The sequence below is a fragment of the Ictalurus punctatus genome, chromosome 18 (assembly GCF_001660625.3).
Source record: "Ictalurus punctatus breed USDA103 chromosome 18, Coco_2.0, whole genome shotgun sequence".
NCBI lineage: Eukaryota > Metazoa > Chordata > Actinopteri > Siluriformes > Ictaluridae > Ictalurus > Ictalurus punctatus.
Window position 1 is genome coordinate 10,721,964 of NC_030433.2, and position 10,123 is coordinate 10,732,086.

Consider the following 10,123-nt stretch of genomic DNA (forward strand, 5'->3'; position numbering starts at 1 on the left):
GGGGGGGGGGGTTCTGTCACGATTCCCCCTTGAAGCAGCGTGCTCTCAGCACCTGCTTTTCCGCTGTTGACCGTAGTGACATTGGGACACGTGTGTTTTGTTTATGTCTGTCATGTCTCCTACCTGTTCCGTCATTGGCTAGGAATTCATGTGGGTCTGAATTGCTCTCAGCTGATAGCAACTGAGACGCTGATCATGTCAGCATATATAGCGCGTGCCTCCCAGCACACAACGCGGAACATTAAGAAGTCGTAAGTAGTAAGTAAATGGTTAGAGTTAGTTTAGTTCGTAGCATATTCATAGTCACGGTTCATGTTAGAGTTAGTTTAGTTTGCGTCACAGTCACAGTCACAGTCATAGTCATAGTCAATGTTTAAAGCTAGTTTGTGCTGGATTATCCGATTCCAGTTCCTTGTCCTAGTTCGTGTCTTGTTTTGTTAATCGACCTAGATTCCTGCCTAGCCCCATGTATGCCTGTTTGCCAATCGCCTGACCTCTTGCATGTTTATGGATTACGTTTTGGATCACGTTTTGGATTTGTCTGCCTGCCTGTCTCTACAAATAAACAACTGTTATCCTGCACTTGCATCCGCCTTATCTCTGCTCCGTCACGATTTGTGACAGAACTCATGAATAACATTTTCATAGAAGCTGTACGATTTCTTCAGCTGGTGCAGCACCCGATTTTCATTGGACATCAGAGCAAGGTCACTCAAGCACCGTTGTCCAGTAGCATTGTGTTGGAAAGTCTTGATCTTTTCAAAGCAGAAAATGTTCTCTCTACTGATGCAGTAGTAGATGGCACCATTAGAGACAGCTCGCATAGTTTGTACAGTTCAGCCATGCCACTACACAGGCCAGTGGAACGCATGAACAATGTCAACTCAGAGACGTTTCTCCTTGTAAGTTCAGGAGATACATATAATACTTGCAGCTCGTTGCACAAAAGGACATCGTCGAAAAAACATCCACGTGTTTCTTACAAAGAGTTGAATGCAGTGTCTGGAAAGGTCTTAGCGTACTCCACATATTTAGAAAAATCCAACAGGCTAAGAAAGTCAAATTTTTCCAGGGAGGAAAGCCTCTTCTCGATGTGTAAATCAATGGTGTCTAAAATTTTGAAAAAAAGATCTTGATATTGTTCGTTTTTGTCAGCACCTTTGTTCCTCTTTGAAGAGTCAAGATGTTCCTCTATGTGTGCATAAATGCAATCAAACTCTCCTCATTGTTTTTGCAAGTTCTCAGCTGTTTTCTTCATTTCCATTACACATAACCCATTGTCAGAACCCTTTGATTGGAAAATGTTGAAAAGCATGTCTGTATGAGAGAAAGCGTTCGAAAAAAAGCTCCAAAACAAAAATAAATATGAAAATTTTGCAAAAATCCCCCAGCTGACAGGATAGATTTTTCATCCCAATTCAGGGGGTTGCTCACTATGCTGTCAAAGAGCTCTATCAAGGATTCAAGTTTCTCTTTGGAAGTGATGATTAAACGAGATGTATAGTTCCATCGTATAGGTGCAGTTTTGGGAAATTGCCTCTTCACAATTTTATCCAAGGTCTGAGTGCACTTTGCTGAGGTGGTGAAGAAAGAGGCTAGGCCGTTCAAACTGGAAAAAAAAAACTTGCAGTCTTTCAGAGTGCTGCAAGCTTGTGAAAGCACTAAATTTAGAACATCAACACCGCAATGCAGAAAAATTGCACAGGGGTATTGAAAGGAAATTCTCTTATATCATGTACTCTCATATTATGAACTGCTATCAAATACCTATGATGAATGTATTCATTTGATTACCTCTTTAAATAAGCTGATCAACTGCCATCCTTGATTATATTATTATGTATTTCCGTGTCAACATGACACAGGACTTATTTTGTATTATGACTGTGTTGTGTGTTTTGTTTAAATCTGTCTGACACCTGGACCAGTGGAAACCATCCACGCACTGCTTCTTATCAATGTGCATAAATACTCTTGTTTTGCATGAAATAAACAAGAAGTCTCTGTGAACATTCATATGTGTCAGTGTGTGTGTTCATTCGGACTCTCCAGGCGCCTGAACTCTGCGGTAAACCACACTTTCTAAGCACAGAACTAAAAGTTAATAGAAGTTAATGGTAAAACAGGCTGGAAGGCATGACGGACGATTTTACAGGCGTAATCTGAAGTTCCTGAGATACATGGAAATCTAACAATTTGGTGTCGGAAGTGCGACCAGGTGAGTGTTTTTTCTTTCCTCCCTGGTGCAGTGTAATTTCGTACCCATAATCATAATTAGAAGAGAAATGAGTGATTATCTGTCGCCGATAATCTATACTCTGATCTATGATCCTCTGTAACGTTGGTGCCCGCCTAATCTAATAATTGTATTTTATATTTGTAGAATAATTTGCAAAACTGTCTGTGTGGTTTGCCTAAGAGTGTGTTATATTTGTATTGTAGTATTGTGTGTTGAGTATTATTGTGTTATTGTGCGTGGTGTTTTCCAAGTTAGTTATGGGAGGGTCTCCGTCCAGCCCGGTTCTTCCGTCTCCTGGCATGACACCCAGAGACTGGATTGAGTCCGTGTTAGGCGGATTATATATGGTTCCATATTTAGGTTGTTTATACAGGTGGTCAACTGCATGCGCACCGCAGCTTGAAATTATTTCACTCCGTGGTTCCTTTGAGCCGCGGGTATTTGCTCAGATCAAACGAATGATTTATGACGGGGAAGGTGATCCGTCTTGGGATTATCAGTATATGGCAAAATGTTATATGGGATGGCTTCGACTACTCCCCTTATGGAATAAACATTATAATTTGAAGGACAAATTACCTAAAATGTTCCATGTGAATGATAAGACACCTCGCGCACCACCACGTAGAACTAAAGTTTTAAGCCTAAATTCCAGCGCCGCCGCTTCTCCAATTTCGAAGCAAAAACCCACTCATATAAACCGCACTCTAAACCGCACATATACACAGCATGCGCACTGTCCTGTCGTGCTCATCTCCCATTGACCGGTCCTGATTATCGTTTAGGCGCATCATGTCATTACTGTAAGAAACCTGGCCACTGGGCTCGTAACTGTCGTGCTAAAAACGAGATCAGCTGCAAAAGAGAGGTCAAGGTGACCGTGGTCGTGGTTTTAGGGTAAGAGGAGGCCTGCAGTATTTTCCTGCACAATCTCTCCTATATTATCAGCCCGGTCAGTATCAGCCCGCTCCTCATATGTATGGCCCATCTCCCGTCCCCGCTGCTGCACGGAGTGCGAGGTCCCAATCAAACCATCAATCAGACACGTTTCCACCTCCACCTCCTTCTTATTATCACAATCAATACAGAGCCACAGAGCTCTTGTGACCCAGTGTGCCAATCAAACTTAAACGTGGCTCCAAATCACTCTTTTAATTTTAATTTTAATTCCGTGTGTTTCCCTGTTTGGAAACTGAATAAAAGTGTTTTGAATTCCATGATGACGTTAATCTAAACCCAGAGTGCGCGTGCACGAGAGAGGGAGAGAGCGCGAGTGAGAGAGGGAGAGAGTGCGCGAGAGAGGCCCCTGCTCTCGCTTATAGAACATCACGCTGATATGTCGTTTTAACGCAAACGAAAGACTTTCTTCTTATTGCCATTGTATATAATATTCAGGGATTGTTATGAATAAGAGTACAAATTATTATAACGTTTGGATCATGAATTAATTTTCACGCATGAATTCGTAAACATGCCGGACTGTCTTTTTAATTTTGCATTCTCGGGTTCTAAATTTCTAAACCTCTGATTGTGGAAACGCAGTAAATCTCCTAAATCAGCTCAATTTGTCAGAATATGACTCATTCAGAATCAGATCCCAGTTTACAGACTCTACCTAACTCTCTGGGCAGACCACAAGGACATGCAATGTCCTATCAGCTAAGTCAAAACATTCTCATCCTGTGAATGTAAAACAACAATATCCCTTATTTGAATCGATAGCCCTTGATATTGATGTTATTGTTAATTCTCTCTTACACAGGTGTTCTGAAGCCCTGTGTAAGTCAGTATAACAAGCCTGTTCAATACAAGACCTCAGGCGGAAGCTGTGTTTCAATGTTGTGTTTTTCCTGTTGTTCTATTATTACATTACATTAATAGCTTGACACCATGTGTGGTTTAGTGTGGTAGATTGTGCTCTGTTGTTTCAGTGTTCAGCCACTGTTTGCATTTATGCAAGGGGACGCCAGCTGACCTGGACACACCTGACAAAGGGCTACATTGGCCCCGTGTTTTCTCGTGGTGTGGTGAGACTCTTTGCAAGATCTCCATGACAATGCCTGTGTGCTGCGATACGGGACGATCTTCTGATACCTTCTGAGTCAGAAGCTTGCTGCTGAACTGCAACCTTGAGACTGCTAGAACATCTGGCTCACAATGGATTCAAGGTTTCACGTACAAAATTGCACCTAGGTAAAACAGAAGTCAAATGTTTGGGTTTTCTCTTATCAAAAGGACAGAGAAGGCTGTCGGATGGCCGGATGTCAGTTGTGATGACTTCTCAGCTGCCTGCTACAAAACAGCTCAGGGCCATCGTTGAACATTCGATCCACTTTTGACTCCTGGGACCCATACTCCAGTGACACACACACCTGAGACTGTTTCTGCATTTAAACATTTAAAAACTTCTTTTCCTCTCCAGCCCTGGGTCTGCCCGACTACACGAAACCTTTACCACCTGCCCCCTCATGAACACTCTGGGGGTGGCACAGGAACATGCTGGACTACCCGGCTGTCTGCGGGCAGTGGCTGGGCAGTGGCAGGGAGTGCTGCTCTTTTGGTAGCAGATGCCGAACTTGTCACACCCTTTGGTATTGCACACAGCCCACCAGGTGAAACGGTATTATCCAACATTGAAACACAACACATGACGGCTCAGCGCAGAAGTGGTTATGAAACTATTCTCTGTGCTACCACAAATTTGACCATTAAATGCTCCACTGCTCTTGACACAATTGCTCATGCTCTGCACTGTCTGCTAAATTCACAGAATGACACCATTCCTTTACCAGAAAATCATGATTGTTTAAAATAAATTGTTTCTTCATGTAGCATTCGATCTGATCTGTCTGATACTCTTTTGTTTAACAGTAGGTATGTTTTTGTAGACGGATCGTGTTCTAAGCCCGTGGATGGAGTTTTCCTGTGTGGGTATGCAGTTTGTACTCTACCAGATGTGGTAATTGAAGCACATTCATTGCTATTTAATTCAGCTCAAGCAGCAGAGATTTTTGCTCTCACTTGTGCGTGCACGATATTTGAAGGTCAAAGAATCACTATTTTTACAGACTCGTGCTATGCCTTCTGTGTAGCTCAAGATTTTGGAAGGATTTGGCAACAGCGAGGTTTTAAATCCACGGATGGTAAGCCAATCTCACACTCCACTCTAGTTGACAATCTAATCTCTTCCTGTGCTAACCAACAGCTCTTGCAATTGTCAAAACAAAGGTGCATCTAACTGGCAACACTGTAGAGATACGTGGGAACGCGCTAGCTGATAGACATGCAAAACTGGCGGCTAGGTCACAATCACCTTGTCCTTTTTTAATGTCTAACGTTGTTCATTTTTATACTAGTGCTTTGTTGCCGGGGGTGGATTTTGCCCTTATGCAATCACATGCAACCCCTAAGGATTCTGATTACTGGCAAGCACAAGGAGCCTGTCCAGATCACCATGGCATCTGGTTTGATAAAGTAGGTCATCTTTGCATTCCCACCGCTAGTGCACTTTTTCTAATACGTGAGTTTCACTGTGTCTCACATCATTCTCTATCATGAGCATTGTCTGATATGACCTCCACATTTTGTATACGTGACTTACGTCCTCAAATAAAGACACCTCTCTCACGATGTTTGATATGTCTACAAAACAATACCACTGATTCTGCTGTAAAGCAGAGGCCTTTTGATGCTTTTTGAATGTCTTCAGTTCAATTTTACCCATATGCCAACCGTTTTGACTGCATAGAATGTTGTTGGTCATTGTAGATCATTTCTCTAAATGGGTTGAAGCTTTTCCATGCGCGAAAGAAAATGCTAAAACTGTCGTCAGGATTTTGGCGAAAGAAATCGCGCTTTGGTGTACCTTTGCAAATTGACTCAGATAAAGGCATCGCTTTTACATCACAAGTAACTCGATGGCTTTGTGACCATTTAGCTATTGACTGGAAATTTCACATACCATACCACCCACAGTCGTCTGGTGTAGTTGAGCACATGTATCGCACTCTGAAAGACCATCTGAGCAAAGCAATGCAGCAGCGAAAGAGTACTACCTGGCCTGACCTTCTACCTGCCGTTCTTAGGGAAATTCGAATGACGCCATCTAAAACCACAGGCCTTTCACCCTTTGAGGTGTTATTCGGTCAACCTTTCCCCACGGCTTGGAAAATGTCTACTAACCTTTCTCTGTCTGCAGGAAGTGGTGTTGATATTCATCTAGACGACTATGTGTCTAAATTGCTTGACGTGTTGCAGGAAAAACATGAATGTGTACGTGTTAAATTACCATTGCCCTCAAGGAATCCCACACATAATTTTGTTCCAGGTGACCAGGTGCTGCTGCAGGTTCCCAAGTGGAACAAACAACTAGGGGAGCCTAAATATGAGGGTCTGTATGAGGTTGTAGCTGTTACTAGAACTGCAGTTATGACCTCAGAAGGACCGATCTGGAGACATGCAAGTTGGTTAAAAAACTGTTAACAAATGAGCTTTGACCATTCTATTTTTCCTCCACCTATTCTCTATGACAGGTTGCCCATTCGGGAACGTACCTGTACCCCTGATGAGGTCTGAGCATCGGTGAACATGTCTACAACGGTAGGAAGTCCTGTCCTACTGGCTGACCTGATTCACATTTTACACATATACATATAGTTTTTCCTGTATTAGCTCTCATCACAAAACCATTAACATGTTTTTACGTTATTATTTTTTTCTGTTCCTGTTACTGTGTATATTTATACCCCCAACATATCCTCATGGGGTTGATCCTCCTAGCGAAGGTGGATGGGATGAATCCGATGATTCTCATTTTTCAAATTCTGACAGTCCTACAGCTGAGTCCGATGTATCTAATGATTTACATATTGAACATTTTAATCAAAATGCTTACTATAAATATTCAGTTCTTACTGTGAAGCAAATGCACCTCACTACACCCTGTTTTATCTGCGCTCTCATGCCGCATAGCACCCTCCATCCTTTCACCTTTTATCCGGGGCGAGAAACATATCAACATCTGTGGTGCTCTGTAGCCGTCGGTCTTAGACGACACCGGTACGACAATATTGATCCATGGCGTCACTATGTTATTACGCCTTTTAATGTCACCGCCAGTAAAAATAAACCCTTAGTAGGCATTGATAAACCAGGTGCTACTCCATATTGTAAAGATCTCCCCTATGATCTTGCTGACCGTGAAACTAATTGGCCTACTAATTGTCTGGACCCCCTGTACTCCTGTCAAGAGAAAGGGTCTTTTAAAACGCCTCAGATACCGCTAACCTTTCATCCATCTGTCTGGTTACCTAAAGGTAATAAATTCGCAGTATTTTTTTATCGTGAAGTATCAGATAAAGTACCTGTAGCCCCTTAAACTATAGGAAAGGATGGCATGACATCTATGTATATGGGTGCTCTTTCTCCTTATCATTGTGAGGAACTCGTCACACCCCCTAAATTGATTAACCCTAGCGAAAAGATTAACAGAATTGGTGGATGGTATACTGATAAATGGACTTGTAAAGGACTGCCCGATACTTGTTCATTGGGCTTTCCGGTGTTTGGAGCAACACCGTAGAGGACCATTACTGGGTTTGTGCGTTTAGGGCATACGCTTCTCTCCCCCATGGCTGGTATGGTCTCTGCACCTTTGCTCGACTCACTGATGGAATGTACGTTGTGACAACTGAGGACGTGGTTCATCATGTTCCTACTAGAACAGTAAGGGCCACTGTTAGTGTCCAGTCCAAATATGCCCCGTCTCTTCCTAAGAGCCGACGTTCAAAGAGGGCTTTATATACTGCTTTCGATCTTTCTGAAGTCCCGAATGAACATAAAGTGTCAACAAAGGCCAAACGATTTTGGGCCTCTATTTTTCCTAGATTTGGAATGACGGAGATGCGGAATTTCGCAGAAGTAACTCACTACCGTCTCTCCGTGTTTGTAAATGCTACAACTGAAGCCATTGACTCTATTAACGATGAGCTGACCGCACTTAGATTAATGAGTACCAAAAACAGACTCGCTTTGGATCTGATGCTAGCTAAAGAAGGAGGAGTGTGTGCTATGGTTGGTGAACATTGTTGTATATATGTACCCACTAATGATGCTCCCAGTGGTAACATTTTGCATGCTTTAGAAAAGATGAAAAAGGTCACCAACGATCTCTGGCGAGATGAGGAAGGTAAAACCACTTGAGGTCTTTGGTGGGACTTATTCGGATGGTTTTCCCCTTATGCATCTGCCATCCTCCCTATTATTGTGGTTCTCATCTTTATCTTTCTATTAGGCCCCTGTATTTGTGCCTGTATTTGTCTTCAGGTATTGTTTCCGAACTTTTGCCTACAAGCCATTTAGTTCACCGGACATGACAGCCGCACCATCAAATGTTTGGCCGACAAGTTTGAAGCCACATTCCATCCCCGCTATGGCAGCAAAAATATGTCCTGCTAAAGCAGTGGCTGATCGGTCAGTGCTCAGATCAGAAAACCTCACAAATCGTCAGAGTTACGCATGTAACCCTGTTCCCTGAAAAGGGAACGAGACGATGCATTTAGCATAACAGTATGGGAATGCCTTGCGCGCGTGACCGGTATCTGAAGCTTGTGTAAAATCATGCCTCTACTTATAGGCCTGCCATGATCAGGTGACATGGCAATTAAGCGCATCGCATGATATATATATATATATATATATATATATATATGGCACCTGTGAATCACGCCGCCAGCCTCTATTATCTGAAGCGAAAAAGCAATTCACAGACCTGCCCTGGTATGACAGTGCTATGCAACGTCTTGTTCCCTTCTCAGGGAACAGGGTTACATGCGTAACCCCGACGTTCCCTTTCAAAGGGAACTTCAACGTTGCATGTAGTATAACAGTATGGGAACGGGAATACCCACTCCGTCATACTGAGGGTACGGCCTGTTCAAAAATACCCAAGCCCGAGGGTCACTGCAAGACACTCGTGCCTGGGGTGGAATGAATATCCAGGCTGTAATAACGAATGAATGTGTGTGGCGTAGACCACCCTGCAGCCGCACACACATCCTGCAAGGATACTCCTTTGGACAAAGCCTTCGAGGAGGTGACCGCCCTAGTGGAATGAGCTCTTGCCCAGAGGCGTGGCAAGACTGTGCACCTCGTAAGCCATAGAGATTGCTTCCACTATCCAATTCGAGATGCGCTGCTTTGACACAGCATCACCTTTACTGTCACCGCCAAAGCAGACCAGCAGCTGCTCCGACTTATGCCACTGGCCGGAGCGGTGGACAGAGAGTACAGAGAGCCCTTACTGGACACAGCAGGTACATCCTTGTTCCGGTGTGAGGAACGGAGGAGAGCAGAAAGCCTGCAACATCACAGGGTGGGCAGCCGATGTAGGCACTTCAGGACTATAATCTGGCCTAGTATACAGGAAGACCTTGGCTAATCCAGGGGCAAAGACAAGGCAGGAAGGGGCAACAGAGAGAGCTTGTACATCTCCCACTCGATTGAGAGATGTCAGGGCCAGCAGAAGAACTACCTTTAAAGTCAGAAGCTTCTCAGAGGCTGACTCTAAGGGCTCAAATGGGGCCCCTGACAGACCTTCCAAGACCACAGAGAGGTCTCAGGAAGGTATGCACGGCCTGCAGATGGGCCTCAGCCGCCTGACACCACACATGAACCTCGAAGTTAGAGGATGTTGACCCACAGAGGCTCCATCAACAGGGGCATGGCTGGCCGAAACGGCGGCCACGTAAACCCTAATTCTAGAAGGCGCCCACCCCGCTGAGAAACGTTCTTGTAAGAACTCCAGGACTGTAGCTATTGCGCAGTTCACTGGGTCTACAGTGGATCCTTGCGGATGGGAATCTCCCAAGGAGTGCCATCTTGCAG

The 10,123-nt window shown here is 43.9% G+C and overlaps 1 long non-coding RNA gene across 1 annotated transcript; it reads left to right on the top strand.

Moving 5' to 3' along the window:
- Positions 1-2,021: 2,021 nt before the first annotated feature.
- LOC108278527 (uncharacterized) lies at positions 2,022-8,856 on the top strand. The gene is made up of 4 exons (XR_001815345.3): positions 2,022-2,218; positions 4,171-5,198; positions 5,308-5,713; positions 6,772-8,856. It is a non-coding gene; the product is annotated as an uncharacterized LOC108278527 (long non-coding RNA).
- The last annotated feature ends 1,267 nt before the right edge of the window (positions 8,857-10,123 follow it).